This window comes from Octopus bimaculoides, chromosome 2 (genome assembly GCF_001194135.2).
Source record: "Octopus bimaculoides isolate UCB-OBI-ISO-001 chromosome 2, ASM119413v2, whole genome shotgun sequence".
Classification (NCBI taxonomy): domain Eukaryota; kingdom Metazoa; phylum Mollusca; class Cephalopoda; order Octopoda; family Octopodidae; genus Octopus; species Octopus bimaculoides.
In genome coordinates, this window is record NC_068982.1 from 37042018 (window position 1) to 37059044 (window position 17027).

General features: G+C 33.8%; 1 protein-coding gene across 5 annotated transcripts in view; it reads left to right on the forward strand.

The window, feature by feature from the left end:
• LOC106873450 (dystrophin) overlaps positions 1 to 17027 on the forward strand; it is a 562674-nt gene that overhangs the window by 164955 nt on the left and 380692 nt on the right. The gene's annotated exons all lie outside the window — the stretch shown is intronic.

Sequence of the window (17027 nt, forward strand, 5' to 3'; positions counted from 1 at the left end):
TTAAAGAAGAAAAAATACTATTCAGTTATGCAGTTTTGTTGGCGAGTATATCCCCTTTCTTCTGACCAATCCAAAGAAAGAAGAAATCTGTTGTTGAACAGTGTCAGTCTGTGATTTTCGTTAGTTAACAAACATTATAGAGTCATATCCTTATGTATTTACTCTTTCTGTAAAATAATCCCTGATTAGAATAGAGGATTTTTTTTTAAAAAGTTTGTTTTTGTTTTTTTTATACTTTTTCATTTTAAGACATGTATAAAATAACTTGTTTCCGAATGGCTGTTTTTATCAAACTGAGATCTATAGAAAAGTTAACTGAAAATTTCAGAATAAAATAATTTATTTGAAATCAAGAAAATGAGAAGTATTATTTTATTGATGTTGCTTTGTAAAGAGGATCAATTGTATAATGTATAGATTTTAGAACAGTCCTTATACTATATTTGATATAACTCTATTCAAGTATGGTAAAGCATTTGTATTGTCATTGAATTTTTGTTTATTTATCTATTATATGAGTCACTGTAACAGTTACCTTAATATACATTTCAATATTGACAAGTACTGCAGAATGGTGATAAGTTCCTTGAAAACTGTGCTTATGATGTAATTTCAATTCCTTCTTGAGCCATTTCATTTAACTCACTTCTGTTTTTCATTGATTTATATTCATCAGTTTTAATGTCTTTTTCACATTTCTTAGGATGTAGTACAAGTAAAAGGTTATGAAAGCAGTACTAAGTTTTTCTGGTGAATATCTATACAAATTGCATTAAAAGGTTAATAGCTGTGATTCTCTTCAATTATTGATAGTGACATTTTTCTCTTTCATGCCTATTCATTAATGTTGTTATTTATCTCTAGGTCAGGCTGACTAAGCAGACCTATAATTAAAGTAATTCCAGCTATGGCCATTATGGGGTGGGGGAGGGTCTCCAGGTATAGTGTAACATATTAAAAACATAATATTCAATGTCTTTTTAATGTTACGGTGTGATTTGAAAGACCTTCGGCTGCAATTTCTAACAAATTGAGAAATCATGTAGAGACTATTTATTCTCTAACATATACTACTACTGCATTTGGTTAATGAATTATAAATATATCCTTCTTTCATGTGTATCTTGTCATTGTTGTTTTGGGTTAATTTTTTTCTGCTCTTTACCTGTGAATACACAAATATAAAAAACATCTGCAGTCTAGTATATTCTTTCCAATGATAGGGCTTATATGTTTAATGTTTGAAAAACTTGAATTTTTTTTTTATCCACTTGTGAAGTGAATCTATCTTCAACATTAATATCTACAATCATTACATCAGCATTTTAATTCTCAGGCAACAAGATATGTCTATAAAGTCCCATGAATAATTTTGAAAAGAAAACATTTTTATTCCATTGTTTACTTTTTAAAAATCTTTTAGCAGTAAACTTTTTTATTTCTAAATTTTTGGCTTTAATTTCTTTTCCAATACGTGTTCTGTAAGTGACTATATATCAACTTGTTAGGTTAGCTAGCTTTCTTTACTAATATGTCTCCTATCTGCTTGAGATTATATATTACCATCTTCCTTAGATTTTATTATCATTATAAAGGTTTCTATTCATTAAATTAATATTGATTTAGTTTGAAACAGTTTGATTTAAAAAGAAAACTTTTTGTATCCATGTCCAAATTAACAGAAGTTGGTATTTGTATTTCTTTGCAGTAACTCCTGTTGATTTTCAAAGCATTGAAAGTGGTATAACTGTGAAAGCTTTATATATATATATATATATATATATATATATATATATATTCAAATATGTGAAATGTTTATCTTAAAATTGTCATAGTCTACTTACTAAAAGGAAAAGTTCAAAGTTGGCATAAATGCCAGAATTATTTTGCTCATAGGGAAGATCCATTCGAGAGAGGATAGATTTTTGCTGTAGGTGAAAGAGAATATGAAGTGAAGTAGTTAAGTTTCATTTCTTTTATAAAAAGTAGAAAATAATCAAGATACATGAAGATAATTAGCTGAGTACTATATATATATATATCAGACTGGAGCCTGGTGTTGCCATCCGGTTTCACCAGTCCTCAGTCAAATCGTCCAACCCATGCTAGCATGGAAAGCGGACGTTAAACGATGATGATGATGATGATGATATATATATATATATATATATATAAAAATTGTGAAGAAGTTTCTCCCCTGCTGCTTTTCTTAAAATTTCTCCTATTTGAAAGATTAAGGATTATAAAAGTTATTAGCAACAAAACTTTTCTCATTTGGATTTTTCATCTTTGAAAATTTTATGAATATGCTTTTATTTTTATTTTCTTTTATATTTAGAAGTTTCACTGTCAACCAATTATTTTGGCTTGGTTTTTTATTGCATCATGTGAGGTTCTCATTTCAATATACGTAAGATTTTGATGTTGAAATTACGAGCTAGAATTATTCATGTATATCATTTTTGGAATTTAAGAAATTAGGAATTCCTTAAAGGTGTAGACTGTGAATTCAATCCCAGCAATGCACTGTGCATGATTAATGTGTACATTCAAGATTAACACCAAAGAATGTTCAGAAGGAATACATATGTAGATCATAGCATATATATTGCCTATTGAGCCAAACCAACATAATTCAGTGAAGACTGCTCTTTATATAGATAACTGTATTGAGGGGGTGGCAGATAAAAGAAATTCATGATTAGGAAAATTCATTTTAAATGGATATGAGGAGAGTCTACATTTATTCGTCTAATATAGTTTCTAATGAATGGAAGGTTGATATAAACGACAATATTGAGTTCATCAATATTATTTCAAATTACTTCATTCACATAGATTATTTCAGGGGATTTCATTTATTCTTTTTCTAGATTCAGTTATTGGATTGTGGCCATGCTGGGGCACTGTCTTCAAGGGTTTCTTTGATCATATTTACCCCACTATTTATTTCAGTCTGGTAGCAATTTTATTGATCTTTATTTATGAAGTTACTACATTATGGGGACTTACAGGAACACAACATAAACAACAATGGTTGTTTTTTTTTTGACTAGTGTAAATATGAACATGAATGCACGCATATGTTTGTGTGTGTGTATGTATGTATATATATATATATATATATATATATATGGACAGGTTTTGTCTTTTCTATCCAAAGTGTTTTTTTGCCTAGTGCTTACGTGCTATAATTTAGCTTTATCTGCTTCGAGATTCACCATTCCCAAAAATAATTATTTCATGCTAAGTTTCTAAATTTGATATTGTCAACAATATACATGTGTGTGTGTATTACATGCACTGATACATATATACACTTGTGTACATAGAAACAGACATGTACACATAGTACACAAATTTTATACTACAATGTACAGCTTCTGCTAAACTCATATAACACACAAACGCATGCTTTGAATCTTGGTGCTATAAAAATAAACACATACATGCACACATGCTTGCATGTGTGTATTTTTATAGTAGAAAATTTCAAAGCCTGCCTTTCTGTTTGTATGTTATGTGATTTCCACAAAAACAGTATTTTGTGGCAATAAAATTTTTTTTCAACAAATGCACTCTAAACCATTGGCAGTTTTGCCTAACATATGTTTCAATGTATTTCTGAGCCCTAGAAGCCTCAAAACTGAAGGATTGTTTTTGTTTTGTTTTGTTTCTTCATGGAAAACTAACTTCTCTCCTTTGATAAAGAACAGACAATAGAAAATATGTGCTTTCATTCACATATATACCTCTACACAAGACTTACTTATCCATATCTATCTCTATATACATGTGTTCCTATCTTTCTCTCTGTATGCATGTGTGCTTGCATGCACACACACACATGCATATACATACATATATATATATATATATATATGTAATGACTGCCAGTTTGCATGCATGTTTGTATGTGTATGTGCACATATGTGTTTGTTTATATAGAGATCAATCCATTTTTTTCATGAAACTTTTCAGATAAATAATTGTAGTTTTTTTTTTTTTAGTTTTCAAAAAAAGAGAAATCAACTCTTTGCATTTATGTGTGTACATATTTATCTTTATGGTTGGGATGTGATTGAACCAAATAACTCTATCTTTCTGTGTGAGCATTTTTATATATACAGAGTGTTTGGGTTAAATTTGACAGTTTGCATAAAAAGAAAAGAATATACAATATCCCTTCCAAAATAAAAAAAGAAAAAAAAGAAAAGCATTTTTAAAAAATCAAAAATATCAACAAGATTGTAGCTGAGAGGTAAGTTTACTCAAAGTAACTACCCTCAGCTTTCACCACAGCTGCAAGATGGCTCCAGAATCTGGCACATGCATTCTTCAGTGTGTCTCTGGGGAGATCTTTGAACACTTCCTTGATCTTGATGACTAGCATAGGCTTAGTGTTTTAGACAGTGCAGTTGGTGTCTTTCTCAACTGCATCCAACACATGGCATTACAATTGAAAGAATTAAGAGGCCAAGAACTGGGGCTGGTAAAGTAATAGAAATTCTCCAACAACAACTTCTGACTCTTTTTGAGGGTGAGGCAAAGAGCTGAATCCTGCTGCCACACATATGGCTATTCAGTTGCAACCCTCTCCAGCCAAGGTTTGACCACAATCTTCAGCAGCTTCACATAGCCATCTGAATTGAGCCTAAAGCCCTATTCATTGGTTGTTGGATGAATTCCAGCATGCAGACAGTTGGAACACCTGCTATGTCTGTTCCTGCTGTCCACATCATGTCTTAAAACCTTTACAATGTCCATAGAGCATTGAGCAATAGTTATAATGTGGGCATTTTGACACCTTGCAAGAAATTATCATGATAAGGTAAACAGTAAACTACAACTTTAATCTTTATGCTTTAACCTTTATGCTTCTTAACACCAGTCACTGTCCACCAATGCATCAAGCTATTCTTGAAGAAGGAGACATAAAACTCATCGAATTTAGCCTGAACACCTTGTACTATTTAGATGTGCGGCTTTTAGATTGTATATTTCTTTATTAAAAGAATTTTTTAATTTTCTCTATTTTGTTTCCTTCACATATTTAGAATATCCAACATATAGCTAAGGCATACATCTCAAACACACTCACAGACATTTCTAATTACAAACACGTGTGCACAAAGACAACACACTCACACACACATGTACATACACATATGCTCATATAGGAGGGAGAGAAGAAAAATACTGAAGTCCCTCTGTGTGTGCTTGCATATTTTGGCTTGGTTTCTATAGCTGGATGCCTTTCCCAACGTTAACCACTTTACAGAATGTACTGGGTGCACTTTTTGTAGTAAAAAATGAAATGCATGAGTGAGAAGCAGTTCTTTTATCTATGTGAGCAATCCCTCTGAATAGAAGCTGACTCCAAATGTGGCAACCCATCCAGCCCGTGCCAGCATGGAAAGTTGACATAAAATGATGATGATGTACAGTACATACATGCATACTCTCTCTCTCTCTCTCTCTCTCTCTCTCTCTCTCTCTCTCTCTCACTCTGTCTCTCACTCACACACACACATACACAGTTATTGTTATAGAGAGGTAGATATTGATATATTATTGTTTTTTTTTTCTGTCTGTTCCAAATGGTGTCAATTATCATACTTTTACTTATTTTCTATAGAAAGAAGACTGTCTTTATGTATGTCTGTTTATGGCAGGAATGTGGTTACTTGGCATACCAGAAATAGCAGTCATTTATTACTTGTTTTGCTGTCTGTCTTTGAGAATATCTTCAGTCTCTAGCTAAATAATTTGTGTACGACTTCTACCATATTTATTATTTATTAAAAATTCTTTTCTTGCTTTTGTTTACTTCAGTGGTCTTGAAAGCTAGTCTCTGTCTATCTGCCTATCTACCAGACTCTTTCTCTATCTTTTTCTGTCTGTCTCTCTCACTCTCTTTCCATCTATGTTTATCTGCTGCACTCTCTCTTTTTGTCTTCCATATTCACTCTGCTCAGTGTGTATGTAATTACTATCAGTTAAATACTAAGATTAATTATAGTTGCTTTAACTGATTACCCATGGACTTTGGCCAATACCAGAAGTATTCCTTGTAATAATTATTTATTACAATATATATATGATATTGTGCTATTTGGTACAGGGGATTGCCATAAGTTTTACTTTTCGAGTATTGCTTACAATTGTATAGTATTGGAAGTCTTGTGTTTACTTATTCTTTCTTCTGATTATTTCATCTTTTGTTTGATGATATGCTTCATCTTATGCTATTTGAATTTACTGCACTTGATACAGCTTAGAGCAAAAAGTGAGTTCTTTGGGTTAAACAACTAGCCACAATAGTATTAAGGCAATTGATTTAAACTCAATCATTCGAATTATATTATACACAGTAGTTGTTTTGAACTATTTTCCAGAATCAATGCCTTTTTCCCAGTTTGGAGAGATCATATTGTTGAAGGTTTGATTAAGTAATCAAAACACTAATAAAAGTTAAGCCACTGTTTAATGCAGTTCTTGTCTCTAAAACCACATAAGTAGATGTGAATAGAAGACTTGATGCATTTTTCGATTTGGTTTATAAGGAGCCTGGCTATCTTTGAAATATGACAATAGTTTCAGCAATACTCTGTGGAATGCTTTATGAAGAGAAAGCAGTAGTAAAATTCTTTCAGTCAAAAGAAAGAGATTTATGCACTTGTTGCCATCAACCTATCTTTAACAAAGGTTAAATATTGCTTGCAAATTTATATGAATTGGTATTGCTGTATTCATTTATTCTGACATCAATCATAACATGAAGGTCTGTTGACCAAATGTTCAGGTCAGCGTTTTTATATTTGGTTAGAATAGTTTGTTTATGTTTCGTTAACTCAGTGAATTGAACAGAGCAAGTAATAGGCTGTGGAATATATTCTGTCAGCAGCTATATGTATCTTGGCAGTCCTTTTTTCTCTAACAGATGTCTCTCATTATCTCTTGCACACTCTATTCTCATGACTAGCAAGCTTTAAAATCAGCCTTGACTTTTGTAAGCTACAGCTGCAAGATTTTCTTAGAGTTAAATTTTAACAGAATGTTCTTTTCGTTTAAAAGCTGGTAGACGTATTTTATTTTCAATAAAATGATATGGCTGTTTTTATGATGTATTGCTAAAGTGAAACACTATTGTAAGATATTTCAAGTTATCATGATTTAATAACAGAAAATAAGTGAATATTTGCCAAATTGTTATTTTCAATAAGCCACATTTGCTTACTTAAACATATCAATATTTATAGTGTATGATGTTTTAGTTTCTTTTTTCTGCACTTTTTTCCCAGTCCTCTATTTTAAAGAGGTATGTTTGGTGACAAAAACACTGGAAAAGTCTCATTTGAATAAAAAGATAGTTGGATTCTTAACTTATCAAGATCAATGGATCAAAAATAAAACCATCTCTGAATAATATTTTCAAATTGGCTTGTTTCCCCACCGTCTCTCTTTCTCTCTCTCCTCTCTCTCTCTCTCCCTCCCTCTCTCTCTCTCTCCCTCCCTCTCTCTCTTCCTCTCTCTCTCCCTCCCCCTCTCTCTCTCAGGTCATCATTTCAAGTTTCATATTTTTCCAGTTGTTCAGCTGATTCTATGTTATGTATTGTGTACATTAAGCACTATTTTTAGCAGTTGGTAAACACAAATATTCAGCAATCTGTGTGTGTACATAAGTTTATGTGTATGCATATATATATATGTGTGCTTTAGTATATGTTTGTGTGTGTATATATCTATATATGTATGTATACATGTGTGCATGTATATATATATATATATATATATATATATATATATATATGTATGTAAATAAGTGAAATCATTTTCAATCGATATTGAGAAAATATTTATATGAACTGTTAAATTCCAATGACCATGTCAATAAATAAGATTTGTTGCATTTCCTATATCTATCTAAGGAAAATACTGGGTATTTTAATATTCTTTTCCTACCTCACTCAGAAATTCCTATTCAGAGCTTGTTTACAGCCTGAGTGTTTGTGTAATTGTTTATTGGCATAAGTTGGGTGAAACTTCAATAAATCACATGTCCAGAATGCTGTTATCCATCTGTATGTTGCTATTCATCAGTATGCTACTATCATTCAGAAAGCACAATCTTGAGATTGTTAAAGATGGCTATGCAAAAGTTCACTGCATCAATATTGATGAAAAGATATTTAAAATTCTATTAACATTCATAACATTGCTGTGCTACTGCTAACCTTTTCCAAATGCGAGTCTTACCGATATTGGCAAAATGTAATTTTTTCAGTGGTAGATGTAGTGACAGGGTTCTTTTTGCTGTTTACCAATTAAAGTCTCTCTCTCTCTCTCTCTCTCTCTCTCTCTCTCTCTCTCTCTCTCTCTCTCTCTCTCTCTCTCTCTCTCTCTCTCTCTCTCTCTCACACACACACACACATACCTTTTGTTTCTCCACATGTAGATTATTATTGTATTTAAATGACTTAAATCACCTGTTATTCTGTAATTTCTTTTTCAGTTTCCTTGCTAATGATGTTTGTCATATATATTGAATCCTTGTCACCACAGCAGTGCTGTCGTGCCTATTTAAAATAAGTTTTAACGCCCTATAAATATTATTAGTTATTCATTGTTATCACTTGACTGCTGTATATACATTTCTGTTATACAGAATTACACATACACATTTACTTTCTCTTTCTTTTTCCTCAGTTAACTACATATAGAAATATATTAAGCAGAGAACCTTTTTATTATGAATAGCTGAATATTGCTATTACTTAATCCATTATTCTATCAGTGTTTATCAGTGTTTTAATATCAAATTTTGTTTTTTATGGGTTGGATGTGTTTGCATGCCACCATTTATCTCAGACTTTCACTATCTCATTGAAACGCCCAACATCCTGAGATCTGTCTTCACTTGCGTCCGCCCCACTGCTCTTCCTCAACTGACATGTAGCACATTTTCATCCTGTACTTGTTGCTCATTTGCATCACCAGGTCTCTACCAACAGTTGTCCTTTTCTTTTTATTATTGGCTTGGTTTTGAGGAACTAGCTGTTTCCATAGCCTTCACAAGCTCTCTGAGGCTGGTTGTGATTGATGTAGTTAACATTTCAATCATATGGCAGCAGGACAAAGCATATATAAAGAGAGAATAAGGATGACATCCTGCAAAGAAGTAGTGGGTAGTGTAGTCTGTGGGAGTGATGGATTCCAGATGGGTGCTGAGAAGAGATGACAAATAAGTCGGGAGTGCCCAAGTGGATTAGCACAGTCAGTTTCAAGGAAAAGAAACCACTGTAGTAGTGGTAGAAATGCATTAAGAGGTGACAGTATGTCTGGTCAGTCGTTGGAGTGTGTATGCCTATCAGTTGAGTGATGTTTCTGTGGATGGAGTCTTGGTTGTCTGAACACATAGCAGCAACAGTATCCTAGATGTGGAAACAGTATTCTAATATAGATTTCTCTCGGCTTTGTAAAGTTTGTAGTTGTTGGTGAGAAGTGATGATGGGAGGTGGGGGAATATTTTCTAGTTCTGAATAGGAAGGACATTTTTTATGATGCAATTTTTACTGTGTTGATATTTATTTGCCATAAGAGATTTTCAGGGTTGGTGAGGTTCAGTATTTGAAGCAAGAATGAGGTTTCTAATTGTGTGATGATTCTGTTAAGAGATGCGGCAATATTTTGTTGATATGAATTGTGATTGTGTCTGTGCTGTTAAAGTAGAAAAGTTAGTGTGATCTCATTACAGGATAATTTTTGACATCTCTGTTCATGATGTTTAGGCTGCATGTAGATGTTTGGGAGAAATGAATGGTGGAATCATTTGTATAGGTGTGTGCTTTGTTGAAGGTGATAGCTAGTGAGTTGTTGATATATAAGAGCAAGAGCGTAAGTGGGTGGCGGGGAGCAAAGCAGAACACTGGGACACACCAACTTGATAGAATGTTGTTCGAGAAAGCTCCATGAGCATCCTGACAGTCAGTTTGCTGATGTTGAGTGAAAGAAAAGAGTTGGTCTCCAGTAGATCTGGCTTTATGAAAAATGTATTGAAGGTGGTTAAAGAGGTACAGAGAATGTTGTTGCTAATGATTGTCTTCATTACCTCTGAGGTGTTGAAAATCCCTCTTGCTCTGCCAATTCTGTTAACAGAGTAAGAAGTGTTTTGAAGTGACTGGGATACTTTTGTACTTAGCAGGTATGTATGCATGTTGGTAAGCTTTGTGACGTTGAAAGATAGTTTGGGAATTTTACCTAGTGTGTGTGGTGTGAAGTTCCATCTAAAACAGACAGAAAATGTGGAGGCATTTTCCATAAAATACTTGCTTATAAAATCATTATAGTTGAAGAAAGTTGCTGCAGATCCTTCTGGCATGGAACCAATATGATCGACTGTAGCCTGAGATGCAAAGGAGCTTCCATGTTATACAATGCATGAAGACACCCTTCATGGTTTGGATAATTATCTTGTAGAAGTTATAGTACAGGATAAAACCCACACAGCGATTTTCTCCAAGCATGATAGATCATATCTTTTTCCTGAACTGCTACAGTGCAGCTATGAGTGAACCACTTGGGAGGTTTAGTACTGTGTGTTTGGGATATGTGTGAGATGTAGTAGGATATTCTTAAGAGGATGGTTTCAGTCACATCCAATAAATCCTCTTCTCCACTCCTCAGATTTCCCACACAATGCCTCTTACTGTTATGCAGCATCACTCGTCTTATATTGTTTGATTTTCACACTGAGGGAGAATGAGAGAGTGGAGGGGAGATCCTTTGTCAGAACAAAAACAGCAGTTCCTTGAGCATCCACTAACCATTCCCTATTCTAGCAGTTATGCCTTAACTACAGCCACTCCCAGAACTAATTACTAGATCACCTAGGTAACAAACAATCAACAGTATTCAGAAGTGAGCTGTCTGACTACCTCATGGATTACATTTCGTAGCTGCCCCCTACTGCTAGCTACAACTGTACATTTAGAACATCAAAAGCCCTGGTTCTCTGTCAGAGTGCCAGAGATCCCCCTGCATCTTGTTTACCCATTGTTTGCACTGATTATGGAGTATTGAGTTTCTGCCCCCCCCCCTTCCTACACATTGAGCAAAACACTGGTGTATGTACTCTCTGTTAGTAATTAGCATGTTGGTCTTTGCCATGTTAACCATTAGGTTATTAGTGGTTATTTTATAATTGCTAGAAACCAAGATCTTAACTCAGAATGCAGGCAAAATAAATCCTGTAAGGTATTTAATTCTCTGCTATTCTGTTTCTGCACACTTGTATTTCTCTGTGCACTATAATATTATGCATGAAAGCAAGCTCAAATACAATATATAGTCTGAGCAGTATTTTGTGAAATTTATTAAGTGCACATATAAGATTATAGCTAGATAATTCTTGTTAGTGCTATCACAAAATCTGAACTGAAAGCAAACATAGAGTATTATAAAGGCTATGTTTTTGAAGGCGGAATTCACTGTGTGCAATTATTTGAGTTTATTTTAAATTATCAGTGCCTGTGACAAGGACTGTATGAGATGGCTAGATTAACACATTTTTAAACATGGATACACTTATTTGTAATTATTCAGGTTTCTGAAGTCTGAATCTATCTTATTTGTATCTCAAATTTGTATTTTAAAATGTGATAGACAGAAAACTGTGCTTTTTAAAAACTCTAGACATAGTTATAAACTTCTCTTTTTATAGAAAGTCTATTTCATTATGATCTTTATGCATCTTTGAAAATTGAATTAAAGTATATTGTTACAAAAACGAATGTCTTTGGAAAGAAACATTGAATAGAAACATTCTTGTACAATGAAAATGAATATTTTTCCAAGTGAATGCACAATCTTTGAATAACAGGACTCTAAGAGCACTTACATATATTTGATTCCCATTCATTCTTTTCTAATTCTTTCCACTTATTAATTGAGAATACCTCAGTGAAATATTATTTCAGCTGAAGTCAAGGTATTGTATTTTATATTTCTGCAAGGCTAATTCTGATGGTCTGGAAATTACTATTTCAGTTTGGAAATATAGTTATATATACAACTCAAACTATTCTAACTAACCTTTCATAAAATGTAATTCAGTATTAGAAAAGAAAAGAAATGGTGAGCACAATGTACATGAAATTTTTAAAAATAAAAGTTTAGTATTATAGGATGTCTTATTGCCCATTGTAACATGTTGAGTCCTTTAATGTATGCAGTATATCTAGGGCAAGCCATCCATTTCTAAGATATATTTATCAAGAATGGCTGGTGTAGTGATTGACTTGTGCACAAAATGCCCACGTGAAATTTTCCCCTCAGATGGAGAAAAGAAACACTTGTGGTCATTTTTATTAACTCTCAAAGAGGAGGGGGAGATCATTTCAAGAAATTGAAAATTAGCTTCACAAAAGTAATTTATATGCTGAGGCGAAGTGCTGATCTATATATTTTTGTCAATTTTATTTCCCTGTTACTACTTACAACAGTAACGCAGTATTATTTTGTGGGCTTAATTTTGCTGACTTAAACTGGAGCCATTTCAAAGAACATATAGTCTTCTGTGTATGCACTTCTGCATGCATATGCACACACAAACACTATCAAAAGTAACTTAAAAGTGTGTGTGTGATTTTATACATATATATGTGCATGTGGTGTGTATGTATACGTTTCTACAGCAGGATGTCCTCATTACCAGTCCTTACCTGTTTCCAAGCAAGGTAACTTTCCCACATGGCTAGACATGTTTTTACAGAATATTGTAAATGAATGACAGTCATTTACAGCATTCATATGATGTCAGGACAAGGGGACTCATGCACACACACACACACACACACACACAAAGGACTTCTTTCAGTTTCCATCTATCAAATCCATTCTCAAGTTGTTGGTCAGCCTGCAGCTATGGTAGAAGGCACTTGCCTAAAGTGCCATGTAGTGGGACTGAGACCAAGAACATGTGGCTAGAAAGCAAACTTCTTAAACACACAGCCATGCCTGTGTCTATTAAAGAAGAAAAAATATCACAAAATGTTGTTTTGCACAAGCAGCTAAAATGAAAAGGATGAAAGGCTAATCTGACTTCAGTGGGATTTGAACTCAAAACGTCACAAAATATCTTGTGGTATTGCTTCCAGCTCTATATGTTCTAACAATTCTACCAACTCGTCCCCTTAATAATAATGATAATAATAATAATTAAACAAACAACATGTGCAGACAGAAACATTAATGATGCAATGCTACACTGATCGTATATTGCAGTTCCAGCAAAACAGGTTATTATCAAATAACCAGAGGCAGTTTTTTAAGAGCTTAGGAGGAGAGACAGAAGATAATATACCTCCTGAAGCAGAGGAAAGCCACCAGTATTGGAATAACATCTGGGGCAAAAGGTTTCCCACAACCACGGTGCTAAGTGAATTCATTCCGTGAGATCCGAACTCCATCACCCAGAGGCTCCATAATAGGACCATGTGCACATAACAACAGATGATGTAATTGCACAGGTATCAAAATTGCCAAACTAGAAAGTGGCAGGACCAGACAGAATTCAAGGCTGACACAGGTGAATTGAGTTGCAATTAGACAATTGCCTACAGAGTGGTGCAGTACTGGAGTGGATTGTAGAGGGGAAAGACAACATTGTTGATGAAAGATCAAAGGGCAATGAGGTTGACAATTACTGATCCATTGCTTGTCTTAACCTCTTATGGAAAGTGTTAACAGGCATCCTATGGAGACCTGAGAATTGAGATCACCAAGATGTGGCAGCTATGAGAGTCAAACATAAAGGTTGTCCTTATTGTCATCGGAGCATTGGTTTCAATACCACCCAACCTGAAATAACATCTGGAAACTATAGAAATACCTTACAAACTAGGTGTATTGCAAAAATCAGCTTAACTTGGAACTGCACATATATTGTGTAAAGTACTGTATGTCTGAGGTTCTTGTTGTGACTTGACAGACGGTACAAACCCCTAGTAGATACAATATCTTAAGTCAACATCACGATATTGGATACTGTGTGACATCTTAAATAATAACAATAATAATAATCCTTTCTACTAAAGGCCTAAGGCTTGAAATTTGGGGATAGGGGACTAGTCGATTACATTGACCCCAGTGTTTCACTGGTACTTAATTCATCGACCCTGAAAGTTGACCCTGGCAGAATTTGATTTCAGAACATAAGGATGGATAAAATGCCATTAAACATTTTGCCTGATGCACTCACAATTCTGCCAGCTAATAATAATAATAAAAGGATTTGTATGTATATATATGTATGTATATATATACACACACACACACACATACACTAACACATATACATACGCACAGATAGATAGATTACTCTTCATTCAATGTCTAAGTTCCATGGAGTGATTATATATTTGTTTCTTTCCATTAAAAATGACACTACATCTTTACAAGTAACCTCACTCTTAAACAATTCTGGTCAAGTGATTTTTCAGCGTTAAAATTTATTTACGTAACTCTGTTTGAAGAAATACAACACTAATTAAGTGTTATGTGCTGATGCTGAATTTTTATTCTCTTTGTGTATTTGGATCTATTTCTGTTTTTATAATTTACTAATGTAATATCTTAGACACTTCTTTTGCTTTGATACAAATATATTTTATTATTTATCTGCTTCGTTCTGATCAGCTTAGTTTATATCACCTTTGTCCTAAATTCGTTTGTAATACTCTTTCATTTACTAAGAAATTGTTTAAAAAGTAACAATACCTTAGCAGCATCAGATCTTTCTATCTATTTTATCCTTTGATGTATAGAAATATATTTTATATTTTGATATTTTCTAAGATTTTAGTTTTTTTACCCTTTCATGTTGTCAACAGCATGCCTTTTATTATGCATACATGATTTTTTATGCTGTTAGCTTCAAGTGTAGAAAACTTGCACAATACATAAGAATCAAATACTGGCTGTTTGAAAGAAAAAATAAATAACCCTTTTTTTTTGTGTGTGTCTGTCTTCATATATTGTAATGGAAATTATCATTATCACCATCTTACATCTATTTTCTTTGTTGGCATTGTTTGGACAGATCATTACATTGAAAAATAGTTCTTATTCAAAATTACTGCCCTTCCAGACAGATCAGGTGACCATGTCTTGTTCATACATTTCATTTTGGCTTAGTTTCTATAGCTGGATGCCCTTCCTAACACCAATTTATGGAGGTGCATTTTATTGAGACACTAGTATTAGAGAGGTAATCATGTTCTTGACAAGACTAAAGTATCCGCTGCTTCTTCATTAACAAGTGACCTAGAAAGAGTATTTGAAGTACATTTGGTACTATCCTTTATACAGAAGCATCACGACAGGAAAGAGAAGTAAAGTGATAAGGATGATGGTGGTTGTTGGTGGGAGGGGGTAAATATAGGTAAGTCCAGTATTATTGCTAATGATATGAGCAACATGGTAGAGTGAGTGAAAAGAAGAAAGGGTGAATGACATAGAGATGAAAGGTATCAAAGAGGTGGGTGATGCTGCAAATGTAGACCTAACAGACATATTGAATAGCAACCCCAGCTCTCGATATATATCTATACGTTTCGGTGATAAACTAATATGCTTGGTTTTCTCTGAATGGTGGTATAAACCAGTGAACTAGAATGCTCGCATCCCTTAACCCTTTCGTTACCAACCCAGCTGAAACTGGCTCTGGCTCTGAGTACAAATGTTTTGTTTTCATAAGTTTTGAATTAAAATCTTCCACCAAACCTTAGTCACAATTTATGTTCCTAACACTAGCTGAATGATAACTAAGTTATTTTACTAAATTCTTTGTTATATTTAAAGTAACTGAAAGAAACACAGACCATCTCAAAATAAATACAATAACGAAAGGGTTAAGGGACTTTAGTTCCTTGACTAATTAAATGAAATTGAATTATATATATATCATCATCCAGTGTTTTAAATCCAGGTTTTGACCCTGTTAATGGGGATGGTCAAATATACCTCGATGCCATAGCAACTGACCTCACACCATCTCGTCATCTTGCCAGGTTTTGGGCATCCTCCTATATATATGCGTGGGTGTGTATTAAGAAGCTTGCTTCCAAACCACATAGTTCCAGGTTCAGTCTCACTGTGTGGCACCTTTGTCAAGTGACTTCTACTGTAGCCTTGAGCTGACCAAAGCCTTGTGAGTGAATTTGGTAGAAAGAAACCTATTGTATATTGTTTGTCTCCTCTGTGTTTAGCCCCTTGTAGGCAATAAAGAAATAAGAAACCTATCATATATGTATATGTGTATGTCTGTGTTTGTCCCCCACCACTGCTTGACAACTGGTGCTGGTATGTTTATGTCCCTGTGACTTAGCGGTTCAGCAAAAGAGACCAATAAAATAAATACTGGTGTCAATTCATTCGACTAAAAAGTTCTCCCGGGTGGTGCCCCAGCCACAGTCTAATGACTGAAGCAAGTAAAAGAAAATATAAAAGATATATTAGGTTGTTTCACATGAAATATCACATTTTTAATTGTTATTTCAGTCATTTAAAAACTCAATTATCTATACCTTGCATTTAATCTTGACCCTTTTTCTTTCCCAATAATATTGGTATACAAAATTCGTACCCACAGACCTTGTGAAAATGGTAACAACCAAACTATGTTGAGTGATTTTCTCGTATGAGTACAAACTGGGTCACTCTGCCACAGAAGCTCTACGGAATATCAAGTGGGCCTTTGGTAATGGTTTTGTTGACATCAGAACTGTTCAGAGATGATTCCAAAGAAATGGATACTCTTTGACAACAGCAGGAGAACAGGACAGTGATTAGATGCAGGAGAGTCATCTAAACAATGCCCAAACCTACCATTGCACCCTAAAATGTTAGTGGTCACTGTATGGTAGTCTACAAAGAGAGTTATTCATTATTCATTTTTGCAACAAGGAAAAACAATAACAGCAACATCATATTGCCAGGAAATTGATTGTATGCATGAACATTTGAAA